General features: G+C 46.0%; 1 pseudogene; it reads left to right on the top strand.

Moving 5' to 3' along the window:
* The first annotated feature begins 7,135 nt into the window (after positions 1-7,135).
* LOC144827682 (elongation factor 1-alpha, oocyte form pseudogene) lies at positions 7,136-8,560 on the top strand (annotated as a pseudogene).
* Positions 8,561-9,062: the final 502 nt, after the last annotated feature.

Genomic DNA, 9,062 nt, shown 5'->3' with positions numbered 1-9,062 from the left:
ACCCTTCTCCACCCCTCCCCATCGCCTGTAATCGTGTACATGAAATATAAACTCTATGCAATATTTTGAGTTGGATGAGTCGCAGGCGAGCAGATATCGCCGCCTCCCGTGGGGAAGCCAGAGCATATGACCATTCTTTCTCGTCTATCTCAAGCCCGTCAGCGACCCACTTCTCTTTCAGGGGAAGGAGCGTGTCCGGGGAATTGTTGATCAATTTTTTGTAAGTGAGAGAGATGGCGTGTTCTGGCATGTGTCCACCTAATAGTCTGTCCTCGAGTGGGGAGGCCTGAGGTATTGTCGTCCCCGGAGGTATGCTCGCCTGCAGGGAGTGTTGCACTTGCATGTATCTGTAGAACACAGATTTCTTATGTCCATCCTTTGACTGTCCTCTGTTCCCATACTCTATTTCCAACATCATGGTACTACTTAGCTGACAACGGATGGTGTCTTGTACAGCAGACATCCAAACCTCATAAGTCAAACACTCACTTATACATGTGAATACGGCAGAAGAGGAGACAAGCAGAAAACGACATTTGGTTATGATCTCACATTACGGATGAGCTGTGAAGCTTTGAGGCTTCCCGCCTGCACTGGATTATTGTGTTGCTCTTCAGCCAAGTTATGTTTCAGTTGTAACTGCATGAAGATTCACTTAACCAGCCCCTACACCCTCAAAGGTTGAATTGCAAGCCTGGTGTATTTTGGTCAGTTCATGTGACATATTGTTCTATTGTATGTCCATTCTGCACTCATGCATACATTTTGTGTCATCCTCTCATTTGCCACCAGGGTCTGATCTGCCATGTGTTCAAATGACATATGTGAGCATATTGTGATGCAGGACAACAGTGTTGTACAACACATACAACATACGGTGGAGGTGAAAGGCCCAATTAATGAGCATTCTGCCAGGATTATTCTAGGGTTGACGTACTGCCACAGACGGGACAGGTAGGAGCAGCCGTGTGTTGGGGATGTAATGCCCTTGCAGAGTAGGTAATGAACAACAGAATATGTGTATAACAAATTTAGATCTGATGATTATCACACCTTCTGCTTTGTGATTTAGGCTGCCACTGGGTGATTTACTTCTTGGATAATTTGTGGCAGGTTTACAAGCCCCTTGATAAAGATTTACACTGCTGTTGCGTCACTTCTGTGACACAGCAGTGGTGTACAACAGACGACACATTTAGAATTATTCGCAACGTGATGCCTCTATGGTGAAGCGTCACCTTGTGAAGCTCTGCGCTACATTGAATCTGCGCCAGCTTTGATGTAGGCAGGGTGGGCATTCCTTTGGGATATGCCTCGTAAAAGTGCTGCAGTGAAATGTCACTTTTCAGAGGCCGCTGTGATGCAACCTTCCGGCTGCTTGAAGCAGATGTAAGGAGTGGCGCAGCACTTTAGGTATGGGCGGTACATGGACATTGTTGGAGTTGCATCGCACTTGCGGCACAACTCCAGCAAAGCACCCCCTATTGCCATCAGATGCAACACACATCTGTCTATTCCTGCGCCACAGTGCACCGCAATGTAAATGCGAGGCATCCGTGGTTGTGCAAGGGTTGATTTGCATGTTGCATTGGTACTGGCGCATCCCTATTAATATTTGTCAATTGCTACTTAGCAGGGTTGTGTATGTACGGCAGCAGTACTGTGCCTATTTTTTCAAAAGGGGGAGGGATTTTGCCATATCTAATGCAAAGGATTCTGGGACTTGTGGTGCTACATACAGAAGGTGACACATGAGTCTCTGACTGACTATATTTTTATTTACACTTTTGACAAGTTCCTTACTCACAATACAGTGCAACACAGACAATCTTTTCATGCACATTTTCTTTTCATCCCATTTACCTGGTACCACGCAGCGGACGTCACTGACAGGCAGCCCATTGACCAAGTGGGGGTGTATTGTGGTAAGGATATCCTCCTTCAGTGGGGTGAGACGGATGCGGGGTCCAAGGTATGCAGCAGGGAGGATCCTGCTTAATTCAATTCTGTAGTACTTATCCTTCACCTTTTCAACATGCCACTTCTGCTTGATGTCCTGTACTGTGCACCTCTCCTCCCCCAATGCTGTTACAGCAGTGGCTAATTGCTGCCATAGGGCTGCCTTCTGTGACCCACTGGTGCAGTAGGGTGGGAGTCCATATAATCATTTGTGGTGCCTCACTATGAACTCCTCAAGCATAGGGGTCTCCTCTGCAGTAAAGTTCTTTCTCCTCATTGGTTCCATTTTTCTCTGGCAATGTGAGCGTTGTGAACACGAACTCTCTGTGGCCAAACCTGTTCCCTCAATGTGTGCTGCTTTTATATGTTTTGTAGTGCTGGTCAATTAGTGTTAATTGGCTTCAGCTGATCCATGGTGGGGGGTGGTAGGCACTTGGACAGGTGTTTGCCCTTGGCTAAAATATTCAACAGACACAGATCGTATATTCGGTCCCGGAATCGGAAATTCCACCGCAGAGGCAGATTTTCCGGGCTGGAGTCGTAATTTCCGCAGCAGAGCTGTAAATTCCGTCCCGGAAGCAGAAATTCTGGCCTGGGTGCGGACGTAAAGTTAGTAGTCGTAAGTCTATTCTGTGAATACCAAAAGTAGTAAGTTCATTCTGTGAATACCAAAAGTAGTAAGTTCATTCTGTGAATGCCAAATGTAGTAAGTGCATTCTGTGAATACCAAAATGGTAGTAACTTTAGGATTTTGTTTTAAGTTCATTCTGTGAATCGGGCCCCATGTCTGTGAATATGCCAATGGTGCTCCTCAGAATTGGTTACCCCGTATCTGTTCAGAAGAGGTGGTGGCAGCACTTGCTTTTTTAGTGCTGGACCACTTTCTCCTTCTGTTGGCAGCGGGAGGCAGGACTTGAATAGGGGCACATCTTTTTAGGAAAATAAGAAGCCCTACATGCAAATGGTACCTCACCAGCAGGGCACATACCCAGGGCAGATCGTGCAATGCTGGGGTGATGCATTGGCCATAAGGTGAGCAGTATCTGCTGGACCTGCTCTGGATTGAGGTTGCAGAGCTTACAAGTAAGTTTATCATGCAGCGGTAAGCACATTAATAACAATAAATAATATATATAGTTTTGCTAATATCTTTGGCGCCATTTGACAAATCTGCACAAAGCTTTCAAGTACAAAAGATCATCCTCCTTGAGTACTTCATGTAAAGATTGCCACTGGCCCATTAAGTGGGGGCCAAGAAAAAGAGCAGTTCCAAAATATTGTTTTTCCCTGATTCAGAAAAAACAGCTCAAAAGAATTACACCAAATTTAGTAAAAAGTTAGATCATTACTCATAGTGTGCGTGTTTTTGTTATTTTTTAGAAAATAGCTTTTAAAGACATGCATGTGTGTTAGGCTCTTGTGAGGTCTCAAACCCATTCTTGTATTTATTGATCCTTGCACTCAACAGACCATCATTCAGGCAGCAATTCTATCCCGGCTAGACTATTGCAACATTCTTTACCTAGCAGTCAACAAGCTAGTATAAGACTCCAGCAACCTCAAAATGGTGCCAATAGACTGCTTTTCTCCCTTCTGAAATTCTTCCCTGCTTCTGGCCTCCTCTGCAAACTAACTTCCTGTGGAGAAGCCTGTACATTGCAAGACATTGGGTGCCACCCATAATATCTTACTCTCCCAGGGCCCCCCCATTCTGTCTGTCCATGCATCGATCTTCACGTCCCCTCCACTTAGCCAACCTTAATCTGAGACAAAATGTAAATAAAAGTTTCTTTATTTTTTGGGCACCTCGTTACTCCTGCAGGGCCCAGTGTGGCACTAACTTGAGGCACTGTGGTTGTCATACAGGACCTGCTGTACAAAATTCCACCCTGAGGTATTGCAGTACCATGGGGTGAAAACTGAGGGATGGTTACTGTAGGGAAAATGTGGTACACAATTCTTTTTTTTTTAAAGTGGAAGTAAATACAGATTGGGTGACCAGAGGGGGTTAGGTGCCCACTGTGGGTCAACAACAGGGCCTGTCTGGAGTAAAGATCTTGCGGCCACCCCCATGCTGTGCATGGATGAAGAGGATGCACAGTGGGGGATTTGTTACTTTAGGGGGCGAGTTATAGTTACTAATGATAACTTGTGAATTTCAGTGTTTTTTTTGGTTTGAAAATAAATATTGTCTCCAAACTTTTCACCAAACTATAACTTTATTTTAACATTTGCTTTTTTCAGTGAATGATTAAAGTTTAAAAAAAAATATAAAGTAACGTATTATTACAATTCCTATCTATAACGTTACCTTAACCTTTGTGTTTTTCAAGCAATTTCTAGTGTTTTCGTTCCCATAAAGTAATATTAACCTACATAAAGCCAATCCTGTAAGGTTGCAGGTAGCCAGCCAGGTCCTGTGTCCAAACCCTTACGAGCAGACTACCCCACGCCATGCAGGGCCTTCAGGCATATGCAGTGTGAGGTTGGTTTTGAAGGACCTGCCTGCACTAAGGTAGACTTATTGACTCTGCCAAAGAGTCACAACACAAGAATAAAGCAAGGAAACATTTTGTCACCTTTGTCCGAACATCACCAATATGTATAAGCAACAATGCAATGTAAAAGTGATTAATATAGGAATTGTTTAAAAACGTTCTCATAAAAAAAAGAGAGCCTTTTAACCCCTTCCGTGCGGCGCACGCTCAGCGGACGTTGCACCCACGTCCGCTGAATGTTCCGGGCCCGCCCGCGCAATAGAACATTCCGCACCAGCGCGGAACGTTCGGTGCAGTGGAGGGGGTTAAACACAATGATGGAAAACGACAGAAAATTTGAAGTAAGTGTACTTTATTTATGAGAATGCAATGCGATGAACTGTGCTAAGGTAGGAAGCAGTGTGCTCCCTCCCCACTTCTAAAGGCTCTCTTGAGCCAATGAGCTGACAAGCTCACCTGGGATGTGCCTCGGTGCCTGTGGAGTGGTACTGTGACCTGTGGTGACTTGGGTCGCATTTCAGCAAACTGAGATGTCTTTTCTCTGCCTCTACCACTTCTGCTCTACCATGATGAAGGGCTAAGCCCATAAACATGTGTCCAAAGATAACAGTACTACCTGCACCTTCGTTGGTGTAAAACTACAGCAGCTTTCAAGGAAGCATTAGTCAGAATGCATTTGGGTGAACTGTGCTCGGTTGATTTGCTTCCTCCCCCCTTATCTTTCCTTTGTATTCACCGAGGTGAGATCAGCATTTGTTTACTGCTGCAGTCTGGTCCAATTAAAGTGAAATTCCCTTCCTGGGAGAGTGCAGTGCAGACAAGGTATGTATACACTCATCCTGGTAGTGAACCACAGTGGGTTTCCCAGGACACTGTGTAATATCACTTCTTGGGGCCCATGGGGTGGATACCAGCCTGGGGGTGTTATCCACTAAGACTGACAGAGGCTGGGCTGCATGCCTCCCTAACCTTAAATACATATTTATCCCGAGGAGATGAGGTCCCTGTAGCCTAATAGAGGTACTGAGAGGGGGAGCAGCATGATCCATTACCTTGAATGTGCATTTAACCCCAGGGGACAGGGTCACCAAGACCCAGAGTGGCTCGTTGAGGGGCCTCACTCTTGCTCCCCTTCCCAAATATATTTAAATAGAGACCCCCAGGCTTACTTTATTAATTTACTTTACTTAATTTAATAACAGCAGCTGTTTAAAAAAATATATGCAATACCCTTGGGATTTTGGATAAAAAAAACTGTTTGGTGGCTATGACGCCTGGGTATCCTTACCCTGCCCCTATATCTTTTTCTGAAAAGCAACTCAGGACAAGAGACTATGGGCCTAATTTAATTTCTGGTGGACAACCCGCGGGTCTGCCTGGGAAATGGAGTATAGTACTCCATTTCCCTGGTTAAAGGACCGCCTGCTAGATTTTTAAATGACCACCAGTCAGTGGATTTTACTCTCTGCTACGGGGTGCATCAGCAGAACCCAGCCCTGTAGCACAGAGTAGATCATTTTTCTTTTCAAAAAGAATATCCTGAAACTAATTTTCTTTTTGAAAAGAAAAAAATACAATGCTCCACTCATTTTGGGATTCTTTTCCCATGGCTGGGGAAACATTCTAATGATTTTACTGTTCCTTACAGCAAGGTTTTACCTTGCTGTAAGAAACAGTAAAAAAAGTTGCACAAGTCCACCCATCCAAATTGTGTGGGCAAACATTTAGCCATTTCGCCGCTGGCCCTTACTCCCCAGGGCCATTGGAGAAGTGTGGCCGCAACGGAGACAGAGTAGTCACCGCAGTGGTCAAACTGAAGTTCCACCTCCATTTTTTAAAGGCTGGCAGAACCTCATATTTGTAGTATTTATACTCTGTTGCAACAGAGTATACATACCTCCAATATATAAATAGGGCAATAGGTTCCTGAGTCCTCTGATGGGTGCTTGCAACATTTTCTCCCATGTTCCAGGAATCTAATCAGAACACTCGCTCCAGTGGGAGTCTTGCTCCTGCAGGAGCGAGATGGTCCAAGAAAAAATAAGATACTAGCCATTCAGAACACTCTATTTTTTTATTGGGTTTGAGAGAGTCTTGCGAGAGTCCCTCTAGCTCCACCATCCAGCAATATTCATATTTTTGATCATTAATTTCTCTAAAACGTCTGACTGGATTAACAACAAATCACAAAAAGCACAATTTCTTGACAGAGACCTAACAATTCCGTTCAGCAGTTTTTGCGGTACCTCTGTTAAAAAAAGTCTATTGAAAGTGCATGTGGATTTTGCGTTTTGGAAACACCTTTTTTTTACGTCCCGCCTGATGGATCACCCTTAAACATCCCATGCACCAACTAGGCAACGAGTAGTGCTTTTGTGGAAAGGTTTGTGAAAGTTGTGGGGTTGGCTGCCCACTGCGGTGTGGCTAAAGGCCCAGTCCACAGGACAGGCCCTGCAACCAACCTCATGGTGGGAAAAAACAAAGGCTAAAGTAACAGTATAGTTTGTTCACAAGATAACATTTTAATCTAAAAAGCCACTGAAAGTCACCACTTATAGTTATAGATAAGGAAATACTATGATTTCCTTGGGGACACTATTGGTTCAGGGAGGAGGTGCTGTGTGCCCCCTTCCTCTTAATTAAAAGAATGCCCTGGTGGATACGGTCCCCATAGCCCAGCGCAGCCCGATCCGGGAGACACCAGCATAGTACTCTGCCGCAATGGGCAAGGAAAAGATCCACATTAACATCGTGGTTATCGGCCATGTGGACTCCGCCAAGTCCACCACCACCGGCCACCTCATCTACAAGTGTGGGGGCATCAACAAGAGAACCATCGAGAAGTTCGAGAAAGCGGCAGCCGAGATGGGCAAAGGATCTTTCAAGTACGCTTGGGTGTTGGACAAGCTAAAGGCGGAGAGGGAACCTGGTATCACCATCGACATTTCCCTCTGGAAGTTTGAGACTGCCAAGTATTACATCACCATCATCGATGCCCCCGGGCACAGGGATTTCATCAAGAACATGATCACCGGCACCTCGCAGGCTGACTGTGCTGATTGTGGCTGGTGGCGTGGGTGAGTTTGAAGCTGGTATTTCCAACAACGGACAGACCCGTGAGCATGCCCTGCTAGCCTACACCCTGGTGGTGAAGCAGCTGATCATTGGTGTGAACAAGATGGACTCCACTGAACCCCCTACAGCCAGAAGTTTTTCGAAGAAATCACCAAGGAAGTCAGCACCTACATCAAGAAAATCGGTTACAACCCAGCCACAGCGGTATTTGTGCCAATCTCCGGCTGGCACGGGGACAACATGCTGGAGCCCAGCACCATCATGGCCTGGTTTAAGGGCTGGAAGGTGGACCCCAAGGAGGGATCCACCAGTGGGGTCACCCTGCTCGAAGCCCTAGACTCCATCATCCCGGGTATTCGTCCCAACGACAAGCCCCTGCGTCTTTCCCTGCAGGACGTCTACAAGATAGGAGGTATTGGCTCAGTCCCAGTGGGCCGTGTGGAAACTGGTATCATTAAGGCTGGCATGGTGGTGACCTTTGCCCCCAGTAACGTAACCACTGAAGTAAAGTCTGTGGAGATGGACCACGAGGTGCTGGTGGAGGCTCTCCGAGGTGACAATGTTGGCTTCAACGTGAAGAAGTGTCTGTGAAAGATATCCGAAGAGGAAATGTAGCCAGTGACAGCAAAAACGATCCCCCAATGGAGGCTGGAAGCTTCACAGCCCAGGTCATTATTCTGAATCACCCTGGCCAGGTCAGCCAGGGATACGCCCATGTGTTGGATTGCCGCACCGCTCACATTGCCTGCAAATTCGCTGAGCTGAAGAAAAAAATCGACAGACAATCTGGCAAGAAGTTTGAAGATGCACCGAAGGCACTCAAGTCAGGAGATGCAGCCATTGTGGAAATGATTCCAGGCAAACCTATGTGTGTGAAGAGCTTCTCCAACTACCCTCCTCTTGGTTGTTTTGCTGTCCGCGACATGAGGCAGACGGTAGGTGTCGGAGTTATCAAAGCGGTTGAGAAGAAGGTTGCCAGTGCTGGCAAAGTCACCATGTCCGCAATCAAGGTCGGTGGCAAGAAGTAGCGCCAGCCACACCCAGCTGCCCTAATGGCAATGGGTACCCACAATTCTCTGGTCTCCGATCGTCACCTGCACTCTATGATCAGGGACTGGTTACTGAGCATTAGGGTCCATCACAAGAGCCTCCACAGGAAAGGGAGGCGGGACTTGATGCTTGTTCTGATGTTCTAATATTTTGTGACTTACATTCTGGTTATTTCCTGTCTGGGAAAAAGGGTTCCTGGGGTCTGATATGACTTGGGGAGGGGGCTGCACCAGTGAGTTGGACATATTGGATGGGAGGTTTTTATGCACAGGAGGCAAAGAACACATCCTTTAATCACTTCTCTCTCCATACTATTGCCGCCCACATACATCAAAAATGAGTGTTTGCAAATGCAAACCTTGTAACCGATCATACATAATCTAATTTGGCACATGCTGGTCCTAAAGGCTATTTGTGTTTATCGACTAGGAGGTAATCTCCTCCTTTTTCATCGTGTTGATGTTTCAAAGAGATCTCAGT

Source organism: Lissotriton helveticus, chromosome 4_1 (assembly GCF_964261635.1).
Source record: "Lissotriton helveticus chromosome 4_1, aLisHel1.1, whole genome shotgun sequence".
Taxonomy (NCBI): domain Eukaryota; kingdom Metazoa; phylum Chordata; class Amphibia; order Caudata; family Salamandridae; genus Lissotriton; species Lissotriton helveticus.
This window is presented reverse-complemented; position numbering and strand designations above follow the sequence as displayed.